The 25,926-nt window shown below is 44.9% G+C and overlaps 2 protein-coding genes across 6 annotated transcripts in view; one reads left to right on the top strand and one right to left on the bottom strand.

The window, feature by feature from the left end:
* The window catches only part of CMSS1 (cms1 ribosomal small subunit homolog), a 383,380-nt gene that overhangs the window by 30,622 nt on the left and 326,832 nt on the right, over nucleotides 1-25,926 (bottom strand). The window contains exon 1 of one of the 5 annotated variants that reach the window (XM_090055872.1): nucleotides 25,124-25,263. The exons of the other annotated variants lie outside the window; for them this stretch is intronic. The gene's annotated coding sequence lies outside the window, so the exon portion shown is untranslated. Of the gene's footprint in view, nucleotides 1-25,123; nucleotides 25,264-25,926 lie in introns of those variants that run through there. 5 annotated transcript variants of the gene reach the window in all.
* FILIP1L (filamin A interacting protein 1 like) overlaps nucleotides 25,385-25,926 on the top strand; it is a 324,599-nt gene continuing 324,057 nt past the window's right edge. Inside the window, exon 1 of the mRNA XM_090055805.1 lies at nucleotides 25,385-25,610. The gene's annotated coding sequence lies outside the window, so the exon portion shown is untranslated. The remainder of the gene's footprint in view (nucleotides 25,611-25,926) is intronic.

Here is a 25,926-nt window from a genome sequence, read left to right as displayed (position 1 = left end):
GGGGAAAATCCTTTCATCATCATTGCCAATTATAAAGAGTGCAAAACACAGGGAAGAAATACCAGCAATGGAGGGAATCTGTTCACAGTAATGTTACAGCCCTTCATTTCAAGTAGATTTTGTATTCAATTAAAAAACTCTCCCCTAGAGATCCCCAATTACTATGTCGCCAGTTGCCAGAAGCACCATTATCTAAGTCCAGCTGAATTAGCAGAAGTAACTAATCAATTTACATATCCAGTTATTTGGGGACTCTTTATTTTTTCTGTTCCTTAATACCTATTGGGCAAGTGTTGGAGTCAGCAGCATTCTCAATCTAAACTTAGCAATCACCTATTGAAATATCTTGCTTTTTATTTCAGGTAGAAACAGAACAGTTCTTTAAGCATCAAACAAGCATGGGAGACATGTCTATTATGATGCGACATGAGTGTAAACCAGAAGCAGTTCATGCTTTCAGGTTTAGGAGACTTAAGACAGACAGTAAAGCAAGTGTAGCTAGTATTTAAAGTGGTAAACAGATAAATTCACCGTGATTCACTTATGGAAAAATAAAATGGAAAACAGAGGGATGGAAAGGGACAGATAGCAAGGAGGCAGTTAAACCCTATTTCAGAAGCACAACTGTGTACATTCAAATTCTCCAAAGGAAGCTTGGAGATATTTAGAACCAGATTTTTAGGTGACAATAGGACAGTAGTTTGGAACATTTTGAAAACCCTACTATACACAGGAGCTATCAATAAGTGTATGCATTTATGCCTGGAAAGTATAACATTCTAACTTTAATGTCCTCTCATGACAGTCAGCAACCCTAAAATTAGGCTTTGGACAACAACTTGAGTTTAAGCTGCCAGAGTCTGAAAGCTAGTAACTGAAGAAAATCAGCAAACGCTCTGTAACAGATTGGATGCCATCTGTTATGAAACCATTTTATATACCATGTTTTCTCAGATACAAAACATGTAATTCCCCACAAATCAGCCCTCCCTAACAAAACTGGGATGCATGGATTAAGCAAGGAAGCTGATTTTCTCCCCTCCATAGAAGCACACTGCTTTGATTCCTGCTCCACAATGAAACATCATTACTATTCAAGCAGCCAAGGAAATCATTTGACTTAATGGCCCATTGTTCTTCACTCCACAGGTGTTAACCATCAACACTCTTTTTTAATAGTCTGGATGATCTTGTCAAGAAAAGTCAAACTAACTTTTCTTATGGGAATCTTGCCAGTCTGTTAGCTGTTCCTGTTAACCTAAACAGGCAAAGTAGTGAGCCAGCTAAAGACATGGCTCTACCCCTGCTCTATGCAGCCATGACTCCAGAAAAATCTTTTTCTTCTCATCCTGTCTTTCAAAAACAAGGTGTGTATTATTTTCCAGGGAGTGCTGTATGTGAGAAAATACAGAAGATTAGATTTATGGAAAGCTATGCTCATTTAAGAATTGAGACAGGGACTGAAAAGAGAAATTCCATTCTAATTTCTCAGCAGTTCAACACGAGCAATAATGACCACTTTAAGAAGGTCATTTTAACATGTTATTGAACTTATATTTAGACCAAAATGTAGGGAAGAGACAAGAAGTATCATCTGCCACTTACGCAAGAAGAAGATGGATCCTGAAATTTTGAAGGGAAACTGAACAAAATACAAGCTCAGAACTGCAGCGCTAGTGTGGTGACACAAAACGGACCTCACCTGGAACACTGAGTCGCAGGCCTGCGGGAATGATCTACGCATCCCAAAGCAAAGTTTGCAAGATGTTGACTGAGGTTAATTAGGTGCACAGGAATGTTTAGCAGCCATTAGGGGTGACTAGGTCAGGGGACCCAGAGGTTTCAGTTTACAAAATTTTAAACTATCAGTTTTATTCAACTATGGGCAGTTTGTTTTAGTAAAAAACAAAAATAAACACAAAACCCCCAATGTAAAGTCCTACAGAGCACAATACTGTGAAGCAACAAGTAGGGCAGGGTACAATTTTGTGGATTTAGCAGATTAATCAAGCTCAATAATATCTCAAAAGCTTGGATATCAGTGCCCGTTGGATTATTTCTCCCTGTCCTCCTGATAATACCTTGAGATACACTACTAAGCATTTCCCTCTCTCTGCCAGCCAGCAGTGGTCCCGCAGCCTGCCTAACATTATGTCCTTCCAGTCATATTGAAGTATTAGATGGCACTCTTCATTAGCATATGCTGCTAATGTCCTCTGGTACATTGTGGAAGTTTACATACATAGTTGATGACCTAGCTATATCAGAACACTTCCCCCTACCAATTTCAGGATAATATCATCTCCTGCCCTCCAGATCATCTGTCTACCAGCATGATTTTTATGGCTCACCTTGATGGAACAGCTTCTCTGGCCAATGCAAGAAGCCAGTACTGGCATCTAAAATAAGTTATGCTTCTGCTTTTGTAAGTTTATCCTCTATTCCACACCCTCCAAAGCTTGCAGAGCTGCCAACTTGTATACAAGCTGGTATAACCCTGCAGCCTTTCCTATGCCCTGGTTATGTGACTGCAGTCCATCCAAGGGCTCAGTCTTCACTTGCAACTCATCCAGTCCAATACAGCCCATTATGGAATATATTTGCTGCTACTTGATGCAAGTGCTGAATCAGTTCCTTCTCAGAATACTCCTCACATACTGCAATGAGCAGGCAATGCAGAGGATGCAGCTAGCCAAGGAAAACTAACAGCTATCTTTAAACATTTCTTTATAAATCCTGAGTTGGCATGTCCAGAAAGGGGAGGGAGAGGGGCCTCTAAAAGGCAATAATAAATAACCCCTAAATTAAAAAACTGCTGGTTATGCAAGTCTAAGACAGGACAACCAGTTTCCATAATATAACTTCACAAACAATGCGCCACCTGTTCGCTGCCTGTCTGAATTTTGGCCTACATTTTATGATGCAACATCCTTCTCTACTTTCAGCTGGGTATCTAAAGGAGAGGTGCCAACCTCTAAAGGCAGCCCCTAAACCATAATGAAAAATGTCTCCTCTGCAAACATCTCCCATCTGGGTTTGTCTTTACAATGAACTATTTCTTATTCTAAATGACATCTGAATAAGCTACCTACTCTGGAAATAGACATTTCTATCTCAGCAATACAGTAGTTGGCTTTGAACTATCATTGCTTGTGACACCATGTCAGCTCTAGCTCTCCTGATGATAGAAATGTTTTATTATATGCGTTTAAGTGCCACAAAGCCAGATTTGTGGCTATCCTTATACATGGTAAGTAGTACCTTACTCTGTATACAGTTACTTCTAAGTCAGTGGGACTACCAAAGGAATAAAACCCTATTCAGTGGGTGCGTCTACATATGCCATTAATGCGCAGCAATAAACTGCAAAGCTCTGTAGTTTATTGCTCTTGGGCACATGGTTTCCACATGTGCCCAGACTACAGCACAATGAGCCAGGTTGCAGCAGCCCTGGCTGGCAGAAAGACCCAGGGGGTCAAACTACCAGCCCAGGGCTGCTCAGACTGGGCTCAACATGCTGCGGAAGGGCTGGCTGGGGCACAAGGGGCTAGCCAGCAGGCAACCCCTGCACTGAAGCATCCTGTTCTCCAGTCACCTGGGTCACCATCTACACATGCACTGCTGCACATGAAAAAAATCCAGAGCAGGGTAGTACTTGTTTTAACAAGTACTTGTATTAACAAGTACTACCACTGTGGAGTTTATTAATTTTGTGCACCCAGATCAGAGCACACATGTAGACACCAAGATGTCTACTGCACAGTTAATCAGTCAACTGTGCAGTAAATATCTCATGCAGACATGCCCAGTGGGTGCATCTACATGTGCACTTTACTGTGGAGTTGACTAATCAGCTCCACAGTAAACCATCACCATCTATACCTACACCAGTATTAGGACACAGCAAATTAACTAACTGCACTGTAAGATAAGACCGTTGGGGTCAGTACTTAACTCTGCCAAAACACATGTGCAGATGGTGACAGGCATTGGCTGAGATACAAGGGTGCCAAAGTGCTGGGGCTGCCTGCCACCTAGCCCTGCACTTTAGCACCCTTGTGCCACAGCCAGCACCTCCACTGCCTGATACTGCTACGCAGAGCCCGGGGCTGACTCCCCAGACCCTCTGCCAGCCCAGGGTTGCTCCACCCCAGCTCAAACTACTGTGCTCCCAGGCACACATGTAGACGTACTGAATATGTGTAAATATGGCAACACTTGGGTCAAAGTGATCAGCATCTTTAGATCAGATACTGCTCTTTGCTTTTTAGCTTGATTTTTTTATATGCCAGGTCACAATGAAGATATTTATGTTACAGAATGACAAAATGCACTTCCTAAGTGCCCCTTTCACTGATCCAGTATCTGACTTTTTAGTTCAACATTGACTTTCACATAAGTAAACACCTGTCCTAAATAGCTGCATGGATGGTGTTTTTCAGCACAACAGCTGTCTATATCATTTTGCTATTTTGGTGCAGATGATCATATAAGTATCTTGCATTTTCATGTAATGCTGTTGATTTGGATAAGTAAATAAGAATACTAGGGCTGTTTCACTTTCTACTTCAGTATTAGACTAAGGCTAGAAATAGATGTCACAAAATGAAGCAGATAAGCCAAGGCAAAATATGGCCCACACGCTGCATCTGGCCCACCACACCATTCTATCCAGCCCGCAGGGCCCCTAAGAAATTTAGAAAATTTATATTTATCTGTTCCTGGCTGCCTGTCAAAGATGCCAGGAGACAGGGGAGTAGGACCCAGGCGAAGCTGACAGGACTCAGAAGCAAGGCCAGCTCAGCCCCCTCCCACATCCACTTCCCCAACCAGAAGCCTCTTTCTGCCACAGCTTTCACTGCTTCCCTGCATGCCTGCCGGCTGCTCCAGCACCACATGACTCCTGGCTGCATCACTGGACTGTGGGAGCATGAAGCCCACACCAGTACTCCAGGACTAGAAGCAGGAGGGGGGGGTATGTACATGTGTGTACACATGCGTCTGCCCCTGCAATGAGGGAAGGGGAGAGACAAAGAAAGCAATGAGGGAGGGAGAGAGAGAGAGTGTATGGGTGTGTGCACACATGCAATAAGGGTTGGGTTACCATATTTCCAGCATCAGAAAAGAGGACACCTGGGGGGGGACGGGGAAGCGAGGGAGGAGAGGGTGAGGGACATATGATTGTGGGCAGGCAGTGATATGCCCATGCCCTGCCTCTGCCTCTTACTCCTAAACCCCTGCCCCCCCAGCCATGTCAGCCCCACCCCCCCAGCACTGCTAGGGTCCCTCATTCCTGACCCACAGCCCTCTGCCCACATAGCTCTGCTGGTGCCCCGCACTCTGGACCTGCAGCCCCCTGGTCCCCCAGCACTGCTGGTACCCGACGCTCTGGATCTGCACCCCCTGCTCCCCAGTCCTGTTTGGTGCATCTCACTCTCAACCTGCAGACCTCTGCCCCCCAGCAGCTCCTGCATTGTGCACGCACTTGCCCACACACACACACACACACACACACACACACAGTCTCTGTACCTGGCTTGCTGGGGCCCACATGGGAAGCACATGGCCCCTGACAGCCAGTCACCTTGCCCACTGCTCCCTGCCCCAAGCAGCTAGCCTGAAGAGCAAAAAACCCAGACATTTGCTCTTATTTTAAAAACCCACCCAGACATAGCACAGGCAGCCAAAAAAGTAGACATGTACAGTAACCTTAAATGAGGGAGGGACTCTGTGTGTGCACCCACGCACGTGCGTGTGTAATGAGGGGAGGGAGAGACAATATGAGTGTATAGATATGCAATGAGGAAGGGAGAGACTCTGTGTGTGTGTGTGTGTGTGTGTGTGTGTGCGTGTGCACGCGCGCAATGAGGGAGACAGACAGAGAGAGAGAGCGAGAGAGAGAGTGTGCATGTGTGTGCACATCCTACCATGCACATGCACCCACATCCTCCCTCGCACTGCCATACATGCAGACCCCCATACCGACATCCCCTCACACACCTCAGCCACCTTCCCCCCCCAAAAACCCCATACCCATCCACACTCCACATATCCTTCTGCCTGCAGGTCCTGCTCTTTCAGACTCTTCTGGGGCACTGCTCCTGCCCTGCTGGCTCAGCTCTTGCCAGCTCTGTGAAGCTCCTTCCTTGTTGTCCCTCGCTGGTCTCTCCCCCGAGTCAGCCCATGCTGCCCCTTTTATCCCCCTCCAGGTGACCCAAGAAGCCAATTGGGACATTGGGGGGGGAGTGAGTCTCTGGGGCCTGATTGGTACAGAAAGGGAATCCCAAGTCCTCCAATTATCTTTTGTCCTTTCAAAGCCCCTGGGCTAGGTCACTGCCAGCTAGCCCGTCACACAGGTAACTGTTTTAATGACTGAAGGGGCAGATAGATATGACAATTTTTACCCAATCTGGCCCCTGAAAGTACTCTACAGCTGTGACCAAATAAGTGCACAGTTGCAGGGCACTTTAAAAGGACCCAATTCTGTGAAAATCTGATCCTCACTACATAAGGCTTCAGATGAATGTACTCCAAAGCGGAACACCTTCATTAACTTGTGTCTGTGCACACCGGAAGTGGGGCTCAGCTGACCTCCTAGCACTGCTCCCAGCATTGTTTTCAGAATGGGGGGTGGGGAGGAAGGGAGCAGAGGTAGCTCATTTGGTAGTTGCCCACCCACCCTCCCATTCTGAAAACAATTCTGAGACAGAACGGGAGCTGGGAAATGGGGAGCAGAGCCAGGGGAAGAGACTACAAAGACACAGCCTGTCTTCCTGGATCAGCTTCAAATTGGAGTTTGATCCTCTACCCTCCCGACCCAACACCTAACATCCGTTGGCTTAGGAGGGTCAGTCTAACTCATGATGCTTTCTGTGAAGCATCATGAATTAGACCCGGGAGCTGTGGTGAGAGATAACTTTTTTATACAGGAGATGAAAAAGGGAAACCAAGAGAGGCTCTTTTAAATTTGAGTCTGAACAAAGAAGCAATGGGTTGAGAATATGAAGGTGGACACTGGTGACAGGGGCTACAAAATGAATCAGCCCATGCTTCTTAGGAAGGGAAGGGAGAATAGCAAAATAAAGAAAATGGACTTAAAAAAAGGCAGGCTTCAATCAACATAGAGAACTGGTATACAAGGGGAAACATATCTGAGAAGGAAAGTTCAGAAGAGTTGGCAGTTTCTTAAATAAATAATATTAAGGGAACAATACAAACCATTCTAATGTGAAGGAAAGACAAAAAGTGCAGTAAGAGGCCGGCTTGGCTAATTATGAGCTATTTAATGCTCTGAAACAGCAAACAGACTTTGTATAAATAGGGGAAATGAGGCCAATTACTAAGCAAGATCATATGGGGGCAAAATCATAAAGGCCAAGGCACAAAATGCAGCTGACAAGAGGATATCAGAAGTAACATGAAAACCTTTTGGAGATTAAAAGAAAGCCCAAGAGAATTGGTCCACTACCCAATAGAAAAGAAAAGCTAGTAGCAGAGGGTGCTAAGAAGGCTGAAGAGCATAATGTCTTTTTGCTTCACTCTTCAATAAAATGCTAACTTTGATAAAAGGCCAATGTGAGGGGCCCCAGCCCCAGATGCAGCCTGGGTGTGTCCTTAAGACATACTCCAGGAGTACTTCCAGAAGTTGGGGTGTCCTTCAGCCCCAAACCCCTCTTTGCTGCCTGCTGCTTGATCCCTGAGAACCAGCTGAGGTGTGCCAAATGCTAACTCCTGGCTTATAGTGCCTCAGGCCTACCGGTCTCGCTCAGGCTTTGCCAGCCTTTAGCAAAGGGGATTTTGCCAGCTAAAAGGATCACACCTTTGTGCAGCCATACACTGATAAAAGATAGATCCCTCTTTCTGAGCAAGTCTGAATGGTCAAAATACTTTGGAATCAAAAGCACCACTGACATCACATGGGTTATAAAAAGAAATGAAAGGATTTATTTTAAAAAACAAGAACAAGCATAAGATAATCAGTGACCATATGTTGAGATACAGTCAGAGATAAAAGAATAAACAATGGACAATATTAGAACAGTAAACTGTTCTTAGCCTGCATCTTAAATCCAAGGATGTAGTCCCTAGCTAGATTCACCAGGTTAAAATGCAGACCCTGCCTCTGACCTTCCTATTAGGACTTCCTCAAGTTTTCCTGCCAGGTTGCTTTTCTCAGCCAGGCCAGTACAGACTGAAGACAAAACCAAGCCCTTGACACAGACTTAAGTACTGTTGCTTATTTGGGCATTAATATATATCCCCACTTCATTGCTAGGGAGGCTCACACTATGTCAGCAACTTCTTCCCCTCCAATACACAGGACACAGACAGAAGTGCAGCTCCCTGCTGTAACTGACAATGCTTTGCAGGAAGCATTCGGAGTTACAGCGATCCCCCGCAACAAAAAGAAGTTCGCTGTTGGGTCCAGGGGCGAGAGGAATCCAGCTGCTGGCTGCTAACCTGAGGCTGGTTTCTCCTAGCAAGAGCTCCTCCTCCATCCCAGCCTGCCACTGTTTTCAGAGTGGGAGGGTGGGAAAGGGAGCAGAGGGAACTTGTTCTAGGGGTCTCCCAGCCAGTGCTAGAGGGTGGGGTAGGTGAACTGGAGCTCCCCCACCCCGGGGGGAGCTCCAATACACCCACCCCACCCTCCAGGGGGGCTGAAAAAAATGCCAGACTGAACTTCCTCCTCTCCCTTTCCCCCTCCCATTCTGAAAACAGCTGAGAGGCTGGGAAGCAGCCAGACTCAAGTTAACATAAAATGCTGCGTTTTGAAACACCTTCATCTGAACCAGCAGGACTGGCCACCCACTTGGTGAGAGGGCAGCAGGACAGGCCCTATGAAGAGAGACTGAGGGACCTGAACCTGTTCAGCCTCAGCAAGATGGGGCTGAGGGGGGACCTAGTGGCTGCCTACAAACTCATGAGGGGAGATCAATAGCAAATAGGTAGAGCCCTTTTCTCCCCAGCACTACCAGGGGTGATGAGGAACAATGGTAATAAGCTGATGGAGAACAGGTTTAGGTTAGAGATCAGGAAGCAATATTTTACAGTTAGGGTGGCCAATATCTGGAACCAGCTTCCCAGGGAAGTGGTCCTCGCCCCTACCTTGGGCAAATTCAAGAGGAGGTTGGATGATCACCTGTCTGGGGTTTTGTGAGCCCAGCATTCATTCCTGCCTGTGGCAGGGGGTCAGGCTAGATGACCTGTTGAGGTCCCTCCTGACCCTAGCTACTATGAAAACATGACTGCTTCCACCCACTACTGATGCAGTAGCGTCAGCTATGCACCTGGGTAGACACCCTGATCCCCACCCGGAACCTGCTGGGTGTGTTCACAGGTGATGATTAGGGCTGTGCAAAGCTTCAGTCCCTGATTCAATTCGGCGAAGATTCAGCCCGATTCAGCAGTCAAATCTCTGAATCTGAATCAAATCAGACGACCCTTTCATCTCTCCAAATTGAATCTGAACCCTCTGAATCGATCTGAAGAGATTCGGAAAGATTTGGAGATTTGGACACAGACACAGCTTTAAAAGTTTTTTCTACATACCTCAAGGTACCAGGCAGCTTGTGACTGCTGTAATGCTGGGGTGCATGCAGGGTCCCACAGAAGTGCTGGGGCCACCGCAATATGACCGGCAGCAGACCTGGAAGTGGACCAGAAGCACTTCTGGTTCACTTCCAGGTTCGTCGCAGAGCACATGGAGGGTCCCCCTGCACTCCTGTGGGACGCTCCACGCGCCTCAGCATCGCAACTTTTATGAGCTATGCCTGGTACCTTGAGGTATGTAGAAAAAACTTTTAAAGCTGTGTTTATGTCCGAATCTTCAGATTCAGCTGATCTGAATATGGGACAGTGATCTGAATCAATGAAACAAATCACTGTCCCTGATTTGGGCCGAATCTGAATCGAATAGGACCCACTCTGCACACCCCTACTGATGAAGGCACCTACCTGGGGCTGCTTCTGCTGTGCAGGGTGGGTGGTGATCTAGGCTCTGGATCACAGGCAACACATGAGGGGGGCCTGGGCACATGCCTCCCCTCACAGATTTCTGCACCAATGGTAGGACATGGGGCTGCAGCCTGGCTGGACCCAGTGCCCAGCAGCAGCAGGGGCAGCAGCAGTGACATGGAGTTGCGGACCACCACAGTCAACACTTACACATGTCTATGCTGCAGATGGGAGGGATGGGGATTAGGGCATGCTACAGTTCTGGGAGAGGGTGGAGGGGGAAGAGAGATGTGGCTATCAAAAGGACACCAAAAACTCATGTGACCCTTGAGAGGACATCAAAACTCATTAAGTGGCCTTCCAGCCAAAACAACTGCCATCCCCTTATCTAAAGGAAAGCACTGTGGTGTTGGTGTATAACTGGTCAGAAACTACACTAAAAGAATAATTATCAATGCCTCATCTCAAACTGGAAGGATGTCACAAGTGGGGTTTCTGAGACATCTCCCTTGTGTCCAGTACTAATTAATATTTTTATTCATAACTTGGATGAGTGTATTTATTAAATCTGCAGATGATACCTAGCTGGGAGAAACTGGAAGCCCTTAAGAAGACAAGTCAGTATTCAAAATAATCTTAACAATTTAGAGAAGTGGCCTGAAATAAACAGAATGAAATTCAATGAGGACAAATGCCAATGATACACTCATGTAGGAATAACCAACTGCAAAAATTAAAACTGGGGAATGACAGGCTGGGCAGCAGCTGTGTAACAAGAATTGTGGTGGTATAGTTAATATATCACAACCTGAAAACAAGTCAACCATGTCATACTATACTGCAAAACACTGAGATCCATTTACTCTATTCAACACAAAGGCCTCTGTTGATACTGTGTGCCCAGTTTGGGGCATTTTAAAAAATATGTAGATCAGTTTGAAAGAGAATAGAAGAGAGAAACAAAAACGATCAGAGGTTTAGAAAACTTGATGTATGGAAAAGACTGAAAGACTTGTTTTATTTAGTCTAGAGAAAAGAAGACAGGAAACATCACGTTCTTCAAATACATAAAAGAGGGAAGTTATACATTGTTCTACATGCTAAACTTCACTACAGGAGATTTAGGCTAAACATTAGAAATTTCTTTCTAACTAAATAGTCAATCACTGGAGCAGATTGTGGGGGAAGCGCTGGAATCTCAATCAATGAACATGTTAAGACCAAAGTAGAGTGTTTTAGGTATAGGGAGTCTTGTCCTGGGGTAGGTGGATTGACAAGAGTACCTTGACAAGGTCCTGTTCCTCCTTATTTTCTGATTCTAAGATTCACTTACACTGTGGAACATAACACACTGAGTAGCCCAAGTTAAAGAATTACAAAATCTGATAGAAATGAGGGAGAAGAAAAGAAAAACAAATTAACAGAGAATAAAGCAGGAGCACTATCCAGATATACCAACGACAAAACAAATTTACGACATAATCTGTTGTTATAAACCTCTTCCTCCCTTTCTTCTCTTTCACCCCCTCTGTTCATTTGCTCTAAAATTACATCATATCTATAAATAGCTTATAAAACATTTGGGACAGGACCCATGTTCTGTAAAGTACCTTGGCCATGCTGGGTGCTATGAAAATATTTTCTTTTTTCTATGTTGTCTTTATAGGTTTAAAAATACTGCTGGAAATCAAAAGTATTATTTTTTACTCCATAGGTCCACCCTGTCTAAGTATGAGGTCACTGATGAATAGAAAGGTTTTACTGCTCTTTCCTTCTGTCTGTTTTTCTTTTTTTCAACTATATTGACCTAAAATATACCCAGTTAACTTAAGAGGAATTTTATTTTGCACTGCTTTTACCTTTAAATCCAGCACAAAAAGGAATGTTTCCTACTGGGTAAAAATAACAGCTGGGGTGATCAGAAGAAAGATAAAATACATTCCCCTATTTTCTCACTCAAAAGCTCAGATTCCTAGAGGAGAAAAAGTCAGGCAAACAATTTTTGCATTGTTTTCTTACTTTGGTCTTTTACAAACAAACAATTCTTCAGTGAACAGAATTCATTCATCTTAATGTTAATGCAATTCTTTGAACTCCTTCTAATGTTCTCAAGTTACCACAAGGATGGACTGTAGGTCAACCACAGGGGGCTCTCCTCAAAATTTAACTGCTGCAGAACAGTTCCTAGCTCATCCTAGTTCAGTGACCTTGACCACCATGACTGATCTTGATATGGAGGAGGAAACAGCATTTTTCTTCTGACGAATGTTATCATTCCACTGTCATTCCTCATGGTAATGGGTAAGAAGAAAACCACCACTTTCCCTTGCAGCCTATCCGTGATGCTAACTGGTGTCTAGGGAACAGGTCAATTCTTCCTAGATGAAGCAGGAAGAACTGGGAGCTGATTAGCAACCTCAATACAGCCTAATAAGTATGACTAACCACTTTAAAGTATCCCAGCTCAAATACCTACAAGTAAAGCAGATACAAGGAAGGACTGCTACATACACACACTCAAATCATCTGGGAGAATTCTCTCAGATGTATTCTCCTGGTAGGAAAATTTATCCAGGGCTGTGTGTACAGACACTTGAATCCTGAGGCCCTGAAGTGTGGAGAGCTTGCAGTGCTGGTAGTAGACAGCCAGCAGGGGCAGAGAGGCACCTGTGCACACATCGTGTGCTCTGCACGCTCTGCTGACAGACGGCAGCCCATGGTCAGCCTATGCTTCCTGGCAGCACAATGTGGGGACTGTGAAGAGGACATGTTCTGCCCTTTGCTGCAGCAGCAGAGTCCAGTAAATGACACACTGTCTCTTGGGAAAGAGGAAGGGCAGGGGATGCTGGAGGACTATGTTTTTTTCAGAGAGAAGCCACAGCATTGACTCATATTTGCTTTCCCAGGAGAAACTCTCCTGGGAGTAATTTAACCCAGGTTGTTCCCAGGTTATTCTTCTCCTGAAGCAATCATTTTTACTCTGAGAGAAAAAGCCTGACTATCTGTATTCATGGTTTTGCTCCCAGGAGAAACTGAATGTCTGTACGAGGCCTAAGAAAGAGGCAGATCAAGGAGGAGACAGAAAAATAGTCTAGCAGAGGGAGAAGAAACAGTTTAAACTACCTATTGGATGTAACCAGAATTTCCCAACAGTGGGCACATCTCCATATGTGTGTGACGGCACAGTTGTTACTGTACAGTACTAAATGAGTGCATAGTAACCACTGGTACTGCACGCTCCTGGAACTACATGGGTTGTTCCCAGCCCTACTGCACAGTAACAATGATTCATGTCCACTGACACTATGTTGCTGTAGCAATGAGCTAAGTCGCTATAGCTCATTGCTATGGTGACATAGCATCTCATGTAGACATGCCCAGTCAGTCACAAACCCTATACCCAACAGTGGTTCTCCTCCAGTTTTAATGGCTCTGGAGGAGAACTGGAGTTTCTTCTCTACTAGAGATGCAGAAATCTGAATTCCCACAATGTGCAGTCTAGTAACTGCTGTGATGCTGTAAGGAGGTGGTAAGATAGTTGGTAACCATTTGTCTGGTCAACACATAAACACATGAGCAAGACTATGTTGAAGAAGAATGGTTGCTCTCCTCACTTCTAAAGCAATTCTGACCAAGCTGGACAGAAAACAAGGCTGAACTGGCAAAATATTTCCCTACTACACTGGTGATTTTCTCCCCCTTCCCCCCCCCCCACTCCCCCCCAAAAAATAGTACTCCCTCCCACAGAGGCACTTCTGAGAAATCAAGATCACCCAACTGTCCCTCTCTTGGGTGAGGACTAGTGGACAACTTTAAATTAAGACAATAAAACAAGATAAAAAACTAGAAATCAGTGAGTAAGGATGTATAATGTCAGGAAATAAAATAATATTGCAAAGAATAGTTAAAGCTTATTTAATGTCTTTGATATAGGATGACATAATTACTCAAAGTGCCTCTCTTCTTTAAAAATTAACACCGACATTTCCTTTCCAAAGTATTGTGCTAAGAAAGAACTTCCTATTTAGTTTTAAAGTGGGGAACGTCTAGATTTTTTAGACTGAAGGCAGGGGCTATAGACAAGCCCACCACAAGAAGTCATGCAAATATTCAGAAATACGGGCTCTGAGTTTCTAAAAAAAATTCAACAAAAAAGGAATCAAATGACATCTAACAGCTTACTAATAGGAGTGAAGTTGCACAAATGTACAGTTTTGTTGGTTAATAGATGTATCACATTAATTCTGAGAGCAAAAAGCCCTTAACTTATAAAGGAACAACTTAAGAGGCAGAAACTTTCTCCTGTTATGGAATGACCAGGTTTGGTTTCAGTGCTTTTCCAATCCATCTTACCCAGCTTGTAGCTAAGGAAGAAGCTATTATAGAAGTACTGATTCTATTATTGGTTTGCAGTGAAGGCACAACTTTTTTCTACAAAGAAAAGTTTCTTACAGAATATAGCCTTCTTCCTGGCCAGATCATAAGACAAATGTACTAAAACTGATTTGCCAGACAAGTCTGCTGGAATGGCATTCAGTTTATTTTCCATCTTCCTATGCTGAATGGCAACTTAAACTGAAAACCCTACCGCTCAAGTAGGAAAGAACAGCTTTTGATGGGAACATTTCCTGTTAATTTTAGATCTGCTCTGATGTGGTAAGACACGTATAACATGCAGCCTGTAATATATGTTATGTGGCTCATCATGCAAAGAATCTCTAATGGAGCATTTCTAAGAATTACCTCTACCCTTCCACATTCTTCTTTCACCTCTAATCAGAGATGGTGCTTCCAGACCAATCTTAGGTTACAAACAAAAGGAATCTATGAGCAATAAGCAGGAAGAACCTTTTAGCTGAGTGTAACACACTCAAAATGTAAAAGCATTTTCTGCTGCAAAGTGTTCATGCTACTGTAAAATATCACTTTAGTTTGAATATGACAAGATTTAATACGTTTGCTCTGCTGTGTCTTGTCTGTTTCTTAATCTGAAAAGAAATGTGTGGCACGTAGGCAGGAAAGCTCCTTTGTTTCAACCTTTTGTCTGCTCCTGTCCATTTACTGTAAACAAGAAAACCTGGCTTCTTGTCACATAAACAGGGGGAAAGCACACCCTTAGCCTATTTGGCTAACTGGGCAGCGTTCTTTTTTCAAATGAATTGATTAAGAGAAAAACTAGAAGCTTGGCGACTCCTGATCGGATACTTGGGGTGACGTCACCCCAGGTACATAGGAAGAGGGAAAAGAAGGGGCTGGGAAGAACCCCAGGGAGGGCCCAGTCGGAGAAACCAACGTAAAGGGGAACTCTCCGGTATAGGGGAGTGAGACAGTCTCTGAGTCTGGGACCGTTCTCCTCTCCCTTTCTTTGTCCCCTCTTTGTTTTTCTGCATTTTGGGTAGGATACTGTTGTGGCAGGTATCAATCCCTGAAGCAAACCAACAGGATGAGAGCCTGGTGAAGTATGGGTCAGGATTTGGAGCCTGGTCCCTGTTGTGGCTGTAGCAGTTCCTGTGTCTTAGCCTAACTGGGTAGCTGAGCCTATCTGCAGTTTGGGCCCAGGAACCAGGGTAGGCCTGGTTCCCTTGTTCTTGAGTTCTTTTGCAGTTTTTGCCCCAGCTGGAGCTGGGGGATTTGGGACTAGGAATTTTGCGGTGTGGTCACCCCCAAAAGCTACCACATGGAAGTGGAGCTTGATGCTCTACAACTTCCCAAGGAGCATGCTCACTAGCAGTTTCCTGAGATGCAGTAAAACCCATGGAGCAGCTTTATAGGACTCTCCTGCTATGAAGCAGGTATAGGGGTGCAGGCCCCCCAGAACTAACCCTTGGGTGAGCCCCCATGTCTCAGACTGCCTGGGAATGGGTGGAGTATCCCCAAGTGGGATGCAAACTAGACTCTGTACTTTGTAGTTGGTAGTGTTTAAAATTGCATTTGGTGTTTCTCTTTGTTTCCTTGCCTTTGTTTTCTGTAATAAATCTGTCTTCTGTGTTTACACTATTTGCAAGGAGGGGGGTTTGTTTATGTGAAACACTGCAGCCAAATTCAGTGAGCCCAGATTTCTGGGTGGGGGATCAAGCCACAGTGAAAACTTATTGGGTACCCTGAAATGTGAAGAGTTTACATAAGCACCACTTAAGTAATACTTGCATATGTTTGAAGTTACATCCACATATGCTACAGTGCTCTGTTTGGCTCATTTTTTAGTGCAGCCTAATTTCACTTCAGCCTGTTAAGTACAGGTTTCCCATGCTTTCTGCGGGTTTTGTACATGCAAATTCACTCTTATGCAATGACTCATTTTATACCAAAAGGTCATTATATGCAAGGTAAATTCACTCTTACGTGATCAGTGGGGTGGAAGCCTGCAGTCAGCTGCTTTGTGTAGTGCACTGTGGGAATGATGTACACCAAAATAGTCTTCTGTGTGGATTTGTGCTCCTTGCTTGTTGACTGACACATGTTTCTGTAGTTGCCATCCCTATTATGATAGTGCCCTGTGCTTGTGTATACTGTCTGCTGTTGGCAAGTACCAAAACTGTCTTGTAAAAGTGGTAGAAATGGATCTGGGGGTCAGTACAGTTGAGATCTTGGAACATATCCCTATTTGTTACATTGTAAAGAGGGTTCCCTTACACAAATTTAAGTTATGCATCGTTTTTCAGGAACACATGTACAGCATACAGCAAGGGAAACTTGTATTTAACCTTTTTGTGAAAAAAAAATATTGCCTTGTGAGATCTCTTTGCAGATAAGGGGAAAATATACAAACCCTCCCTCCCCCAAAAAAACCAAAACCAAAACCAAAAAACAAGACAAAGAAACAAGTGCTTATTGATAAACATTACCCTTTTTCTAACCAGAATGACTTTCTTGTCCTGTAATCAAATAGCCTCATATAGGGTGACCATATTATTTTGAAGGAAATCTGGGACAGGGTAAATACATCCAGGATGGGGGGCACCATGTGTATGCGTGCACATACACACATCCTCCCCACAACTCTGCAGCTCCCAGGAGCCCTGAGGGCAGGGCAGGGTAGGACAGCATGGAGGACTGTGGCTAGGCTCCATCCCTGTGGGCAGGGGCTGTAACCAGCTGGGAGAGGCCCCTGGTCTCTGCTAGCCTCCATCCCCTGGCCCACCCTTCTCCGGTCTATCCCCAGTCAATCTCCCTCCAGGCAGGAGGTGCAGTGTCTTAGCACCCCCATAGCCTCTAGCCACTACTCAGGAGGACCCAGGCAAAGCACATGCAGGTAGGGTGGTGCCACCAGTCCTGGACTTTTGCATCAGTTTTAGCCAACCAGCTAAGACTTCAGGAGGGCCTATGAAATCCAGGACTGTTCCAACCAAACTGGGATGTATGGTCACTGTACTCACATAATATAATTTTACCTTCTGAAATAAGGAGGGTAAGTTGGACCTCCTTCTTCATAGAGGGAAAAACAGGCTTTTAGGAAGTTAAATCTCTTAAAATCTTAGGTATCGAGCTATGATTTTGATGGCCCATTCTATTATTTCCCATTCAGCAGAGCTCCCCCATGACAAACATGCCACTAGAATAATTAGCACCTGAAGATATATTTGTAGTTCAAAACAATATGTAAATAGCATTTTTCACATGCCATGGCAAGGTTGAATCAGTAACTCTAAGTGAAAGCTCAGGCAGTACCTTTCCCCTTGTAAATTCCTAGGTACAACTGCTTATCAATTTTTCCAAAATTAATTTTTTGGGCTTTTTTTTACCCAGTCTCTTTTGGCATCCTGGTGAAGTTTTAAAATGTTTCCATAAAGTTAGGCTTCAAAAAAAGCTAACATGGAAAATGAGGATTGCAGCTGTTGACAAGTGTTCTGGATGCCTATTAAAGTATTTCATACATATGCAGGGTTTTTCAGCTTGATGGATGCCAAAATGTTTCTTGTATATACAATAATCACCTCACAAACCTCTCAGAATTATTGCCAATGTTGGATTTAACCTTGCACCACTATGCAATAATTTAGAGCAGCAAGGGGCTTACCGCATCTAGCTGAAAAAAAAATGAAGGAATTAATAGATTTAGAATAAAGTCACCCAACTAGAAAAACAGCTAAGATATTGACATTAACATTTCTGATCTTAATGTAAAGTGCCATGAGCCACATGTGTCCAGGACTTGGGTTGTACTCAAAAGATAAATCAATTGATAGCTATCAACAGCAGAGTGAACTGTCATATAGGAAGGGAAAGGGAGAGCACACCAAACAGGTAGTTCCAGCTAAAGTATTAATGTAACCAGAGGCTGCTGGGAGCAGAAGGAGCCTGGCACCTATAGGAAATACACTCAGTTCATTCCAGGAGACATAAGAAAGCTAGAAAGTTTGACTGTTATGGGGAAAATAGCTCCAGAGAGAGACAGGCCTTGGAAATGCTCTTGGGTAAAGGTCCTGAGCTTGGGAAGGGTTGGACACAGATGCCTAGGAGGGTCCTGTCTCCCTCAGAGGCTTTCCAGTTGCAGGCATGATAAGAAAACATATGAGGAAATGGACTTAAAAGATATTAGGGTCATTGCTGATTAACTAAATAGTGATGCATCCCATTTTAAGAACTACTATCTTCCCTCTGATTTCCTTTTCTCTTTGCCCCGTGAGGTTTGGGTCTTCCTGGCATACCAGGCAACAATGATAGCTGTTCTATTTGAAAAGCAACAGCACTCTCTACTTTCAAATCCTTTTTAACAGAAATATTAAAGAACATCCCTATATCCCATTTATTTAGCAATTTTCACAGTGCATTCATATAGGACATTGCTCCTGACATATTGTTAGTATCCCCATAATTGAAAGCCAAATTTTCCAATGCTCCAAGAAACTCACAGTCTGCATATAGACAAACAGGTAGACAGACTCTAAGAACGGAAAATGACAACAACGGGTAATTTATACAAGTCCATTTGATTCACTGCAAAAGACTTATTAGAAATGGGTCCATTAAGAAAGTAAACTGCCGAGGTAAAATATCTGGGGAGAGACAGAGTGAGTAAAACTGCTTGTACATATAACAGGGATTTGATCCCCTAAATTGATATGGTGGATTTTTTTTTTTATTGTGGTGATTAAAAACCCACTGTTTCAATTTAGGGGCTTCCATCACTGTTACAGTGAGGAGCCTGACCCCCCCACCTTTTTTTTTCCATGAAGCCTGTCCCTATCTCCTGTGGCCAAGGGGTAAGCTGCTGTTAGATTGAGCAACTCCTGAGCTGTGGGAGGCCCCAGTCCTTCCTTCTGCAGCATCAATACGCCCCAGGGCTGCCTGGATGGGCTGCTAGTGGGTGGGTGCCACCTGGGGTACGCCACCACCATGGAGGGAAGGTCAGGGCCCACAGCTCAGGGCCCACTGGCAGCTCACTCCCCTTGGCTGCAGGAGAGCCGGGCAGGTTCCACAGAAAAAAAAAAAAAAGGATCAGTCCCCTTGCTGCTTTCCCCATGTGGGCTCAGGGAAGAGTTGGATCTGGCAGGTGCTACCTGTGAGCTGGGGCATCAGCACCTGTGCAGCTAGCACCCCGGGGGGGGGGGGCGCCACCACCATGGAGGGAAGGACTGGGCCTCCCTGCAGCTCAGGGGCTTGGTGGCAGCTTGCACAGGCAGGCTCCACTGAGGGGGAAAAAAAAACACGGCAAGGGGCCTGATCCTTTTTTTCCCCCCATGAAGCCTGCCTGCCTCTCCCATGGCCAGGGTGCCTTCAGCCCTCCTCTCGGTGGGGGTGTGTGCAAACTGAGGCTGCAATGTTACAAATCGCTTTGTTGCAATTTAAATTACAGTCGGATGTGGTATAGTTTGCAATGTAGCAAACTCATTTAAATTGTAAACCCCCCCACACGTACAGCATGACACAATAAAACTGCAAAAATGGCCAATTTTTGTCACATGTGCAAGTACCCTAAATGTTTAACTCTGTTTTTCATGCGCTTGTCTCACACTATGAGGCCCTGGAACCTCCAAAACTTATTATGAATCACAGTTTCCTTATACAAGAATACATCTGAATACATCCAGAATACATCTGCAGAAAGGGACACCATCACTAAGCTATACAACGAACAGATTCACTTAAGGGACCTTTCCTTTCCATTCTCATCTGTGAATGAAGAAATACAGACTAACAACTTGAAACCACAACCCTCTCCCCCCTGCATACTTTATAATGCATGATGTCTACTCTCATACTGCATATACCCCTTCCCTAAAAATCAGTCCTCCAAAATCAGCGTGCATGTCTTAAGCAAGGAAGCTGCTTTTCTGCCTGGAATAGAAGCATCATATTTTGATTCCTGCTCACAGCATCAGTGACATTTCTATTCAGGCAGCTGAGGGAGTCAACTCACTAAATGGCTTGTTGTTGTTTACTCCACTGGCGTTAATTTTTTTCTCTCTTGGTCTTGATGTTCTATTAATCAAGATAACCTTTCTTCTGACATTTTTTCTGTCTGTTAGCTACTCTTGGTCTCTCTTCTCCTATATCACAGTTCTTCAGAATTTTTAGCTCTTCTCAAAAAATGTAGATCCATCCATGGAGATCAGTCTTCAGTAGCAGCTAGGGTTTCAGCTTTTGATTAAACAGGAAAGGGAGGGTGAAGTTTGCTGAATGTTAGGCTCTGTCCTTGTTCTATGCAACCATAACTCTGCAAACATCTTCCCAGAAAACAAGGTGAATCTCTTACTTGGGAGTATGTAGTATGTAAGAAAAGTTGGTATTAGGAAAGATAGGGAAGAGGGGAACTTGATTTCACTATTGATTAAAAATTACAAATCTGGAGACTGAATGATGATGCAAACTTCTCTTGCAAGCCCTACCACCACCCTTTAGGCCTGATCTGGGGGGATACCTTTCTACAGATATGGGTGATCTAATCTCAGAGACTCGTACTATTCCCTGCTGATCAGCCTGTATCACAATAGGTAAAGGAACTGAAAAAGGCACGCAACAAACAAAGGCCTTTTTAATAAAAACATGTTCAGAATGCCACAGGAATGTAGTCCCAGCAATCAAAAATTATGCTAATTCATTCCATAAGTGAAATAACAGTGTTTTTTCCTCCTGTGGTTGTCCTGACATTTGACATCCAAATGAGAAAACATGCTACCATGACATTGCACAGACATCTGGGGCGCGTCCACATTTGCAGGCACATGCATTTGCAGCAGCTCAAACAGAAGTGGCACAAATCTGAGCAGAGGCTTTTTGCCTCAGCGCACATGCCCAGACTTGCACTTTGGTGTGGAGCAAGTTGTGCCACTTGGAGCAAAATAACCCTGCCCAGCTCCTCCCACATCTGCAGCCAAGGGGAGTTATAGCCTGGGGGGCAGCACCTGTGCCAGCCCCAGCAGTATAAAAAGCTGCCCTAGAAAGCAGCTCAGGGCTACTTGCTCTCAGAAACTTCTGGGGCGCCTAGTCCAGGGAGTGAAATCTGCCTTATCTCCTGATTCCCTTGCCTTTGTCAACCAGTTCCTGTGCGATGGTGGTCCCTGCCCCCCCACCATATCCTCCAGCCTGCCAGAGTTTGTCATGGGACCGGTGCCTTGCCCGGCTTCACAGTACTCCCCACTCCACCACCTGAGCTGGCTCAAGGACACCATACCAGTCTGTTTTTCCACCATTCATTGCCACCACCTCTACATGTTCATGCACCACACAATCCACCATGCCTCCCTTGCATCCTGCCCAGACACCAAGTAGTGGGACTTGCACAGTGAGGGCATAGCTGGGGCGCCCCAGTGGCTGAGCCTGTACTCCACTCTCATCCCATGAGCCACTTTCTCCATGGAGCCATTGCCATGGGTGTGTATGTGGTGAGCTTTACCAACACCCCGGTCTCCTGCCCCTTCTGGAAGCAGAGGGACACCCTGGCATACATGACACTCAAGTGCGCCAGGCTGCAGTACCTCCACCTCCACCTCTGGAACCTCATCCTGAAGTTCAGGATGAACTTTACCCCCCACCCTTTTATTTTGGACACCCCATCCATGGCACCACCAAGTCTTGGGACCTCCTGGTCAACCTCCTCCTGGCCCTGGCTAAGTGAGTCCTGTACATGACCAGGAAGGAGGTTCTGACCGGGAAGTGCCCGGGGACTGTAAGGCCACATTCCTCTCACTGGCTGGTGTCTACCAGCTCTGAGGCCCATCTCTGAGGACCAGTGGGCTTGGCCAGGAGGGCTCTGCTCGGTATCCCCCTCAGCACTCATTTTCACATTTGGACCCTTAAACCTCAAGTCACTCCTGTCCTGTTTTTTTGCCTTTGTTGTTCCAAGAGTTTTGTTGTGTCCCATCTATTAGCCCCATACAGTAGGGCTACTAGTTAGCCGGGTGGCCCTTAGGGCCCATGGTACTTGGATGATACAAATAGACAGGAGATTCTGGGGCCTGGCTAATTGGTATCTGGGGACACTAACCCCTTGTGCCATCTGGACTGCTGAAGCAGCCCCAACCCCCCTTTGCAAGGCCCAGAGTTCCCCCCGCAGGGCCATAGCCTCCCTGCAGGGCCCCAGCCCTCTCCAACAGGGCCTTCAGCTCACTCCTGCAGCAGCAGCCGCCATGGGGCACTCAGGGCCCACTGCTGTCAGAGCCCCCCCGAGGCATGGTGCAGCCCCAACTGCCTCAGAGCCGGCACCGACTATGCCGCTCAGCATGTGTGCAGCACAGCTCGGCATGGTGCTACATGGGGCTATGCACCTTTCTGCAGCCCCAGGTCACTTGGGCTGTCACCAAGTGTCATGCTGGGCCGGGTCCTGCCTCCACAGGCCCCATGTGCCATCAGGCTGGGCTGATTCCATGGAGGCAGGACCTGGCCCAGCATGATTCACAGTCCCCATGAGCAGCGCCGATCACTGGGTGACAACCTGAGTGGCCTAGGGCCACAGAACGGTGCATAGCCTTGTGCGGTGCCAAGGTGGGCTGCACCCACGACAAGCGGCTCAGCCCCCAACCCACACCGAACCCCCCCAACCATAATCTCTGCCCCCCCAGTCCCAACTTACCCCTGAAAGTGCCCGGGTCCCGGTCATGCTGGATTCTTGCTGCACTTTCACTTGCCTTAGCATGCTAAGAATATCCAGGTATCAAATTTTGAGCCTGTACTGCAAATATGCATTGCGGGGGAACTTTTTTTTGTTCTCAGTGTGCCTCTTGCAGAATCTCAAACTGGTTTGGGATGCTGAAAGAGGCATGTAAGCGCTGGTCTGGGTATGCCCCTGGGAGTCGACCTGCAGGCCTCAAACAAAATCAGCAGCTGTCTTGTAGCACAATTCATTCTTTTTTTCTTTTTTTCCTTTTTTTGAAGTCACTCAGCCTCCTAGCACCTCAGTCTTCAGGAGCCAGCATAAGGTTGTCACAATACTCCCTTTACTTTACAATGGTTTTGGGTGCTTGCGGTATCTTTGACACTTGCATAACTCATGGATACAGTATTGCCTTTTTTCTTGTTTAATTTTTCTTTTTTCTTTTTTTTTTTTTAAACTTACCTATGTTGTTATCCAGCCCTTTTTATTTTTCAGGTATTCATGGCTATACCATTATTCATGTCTACAACCCTTCCTGAGGTTAAGAGAAAGAACAATGTGTGTACATGTATAATATTCATTATGTGGGAGCCAACTTGTATGTGGCAACAACAATCATGCTGAGATAGAGAATGATATTGGAAATAATCTTGTTTACTCCACCCTTTAATGGAAAATATGTCTATAATGATGTGTTTTCATATAAATCATTTGTGACATCATGGGATTATATAGCATTAAGTTATATGTGCACCAAATTAACTCTGCTTCAGGTTGAGAACAGACTTGCTGCCATTTTAGGTCAATGGCAAATTCACTGGATTATAAACTTGTATATCTTTTTAAAAGCATTGGCTCCCTCCAAAGGCTGCAAAAGTCCTATTTCTACACCTCCCATTTCCCTCCTAACAGCTATTTTGCATATACTGATTATTTCCTTGTTAACTGGCCTCAGATATTGATACTTACACTCCCCACCCAAGATTTCTAAATTTGTAAAGCTCTACTCATACAATTCATGGTTTACCCTAAATTTTTCCCACAATCAGAGGAAAGCCAGCAACAAGGGAAAGAGAAGGAAAGGAAATATATTTATAAATGTTAATATACAATTCTTCCTCACTTTATGCTGTACATGTGTTCCTGGAAAATAGCACATAACTCAAATTCACATAAAGGGAACCCACTTTACAGTGTAACAAATATGGATATGTTCCAAGACCTCGACTATACTGACCCACAGACCCATTTCTAACACATTTATGGCCCCTCACCAGCTTCTGCACAGTTCAAAATCTCCAGCTTTGTCTCCAGTGTTAGTGAAGTTCTCTTGCACTTCACTGATGGACCAGGGAGAGGGGTAGGAGGTAAGCTAGTGGGACACTTATAAGCCATAACTGGGATAGCAACTATAGAAACAGACAACAAGTAAGGAGCACAGATCCACACAGGAAACCAAAATTTGGTACACGTTACTCCCACCATGGGCAACTGGTGCCCCCCGAGTCTGGGGTGGCACTCACAGACACTGCCGCCTGTGTCAGCAGCAGGAGCAGAGCTGGCGAGCTCCAGCAGGCATTGGCATTGGGGCTGGAGCTGGTGAGCTCCTGCAGGTGCCATCACTGGTGGCAGTGGCCCTGTCAAGGGAGGCATGTGTCCTGCCCCCCCCACCATGTCCTCCCTACGCATCACCTATTACTCCCACAATGCACTGTACAAAGCAGCTGACTTCAGGCTTCCATCACACCGATCGCATTTACCTTGTATATAATGAACTTTTGGTATAAAAGGGGTCATTGCATAAGAACGAATTTGCACATACAGACACCACATAAAACGAGGGAAACCTGTATTATATGTTAAAGTATTATAAATTCTTTACTAAGAATACTGCCTAAACACTAACCATACAGCCTGATGTCACTGCTTTTAACAAGGGAAAGGTCATGCCCCTTCTACTCAGATGTTTTAACCCACTTCAGGAGGTTAGAAGGGACAAATTGATTCAAAGCAATAATCCATCTGTGCACCCCTGCCCCAAGCATGCATGCAGAGTATATGTTTGAAATGACTAGTCAAATACAGAGCACTCTCTCTTTTTCTAGACTGCATTTTCCAGAAAAATACTGCACTTACCTATAGTTGTCTGCTGCAAGCAGATGGCTGCTTGCTTTTTTTGTGCCAATTAAATTGCAGCCCCTCAAGTCCTCAATCCCTCAAGTCTTCTCTGTAGAGAGTGACAGTCTGTGAGGTCAGTTTTCTGACAAGGTCATCTGCCTTCAGAGTATGGAGGACTGCACTGAAAGTGGGCTGGGTTATATTTAGTTTGGTCCAACTCAGTGCCAGGGGTCCCCTGACTGTCTCTCCCTTGCAGCACTGTCTCAGGTCTCCAGGTCGAATTTGCTGATGTTTCTCAGCGCACAGAAAAGAGAGGAAAAACTGTTCAGAATTCCTAGTGGGATTAGGTTTTTTAGCTTGCTACAAATGAATTGAGAGCTCTGAAGAGGAATCCATTTCCTTATTCCAAGACAATTTTCTTTGCTTGAGTGGATATATCCCTTTAGAGTGAATGAGAGGGCGACAACTTCCTAGGATACAACGAAGACAAGTTCCCCGCACTGAGGTAAGCTTGTTTAATTTTAATAACATCATCACTCGCACAAAGAGATCAAGGCTAGTTTGTTTAATGCACCAGGTTTGGTTCTTTTACTAGACTCATAGTCTATTTGCTCTTAGCATGAAGGTTTCTTTGGGTTAATGAACTTAGTATGAGTATGGATGAATTCTCAGAAATTCAACTGATGCATAAAGCTTCATTTCACATTATCAATGTTGGAAAGAAACAGGAAAATAAGTAAAAATGCTGCAGTATGTACAATACAGTATGCACTAACTGAAACACAGTAAAGAATCACAAAGTATATATTGATTTGTTAGTA

Source organism: Crocodylus siamensis, chromosome 1 (genome assembly GCF_052110815.1).
Source record: "Crocodylus siamensis isolate JL-2025a chromosome 1, ASM5211081v1, whole genome shotgun sequence".
NCBI classification, from domain to species: Eukaryota; Metazoa; Chordata; order Crocodylia; family Crocodylidae; genus Crocodylus; species Crocodylus siamensis.
Note: the sequence above shows the minus strand (reverse complement) of the source record. Positions and strands in the feature narration are given on the sequence as shown.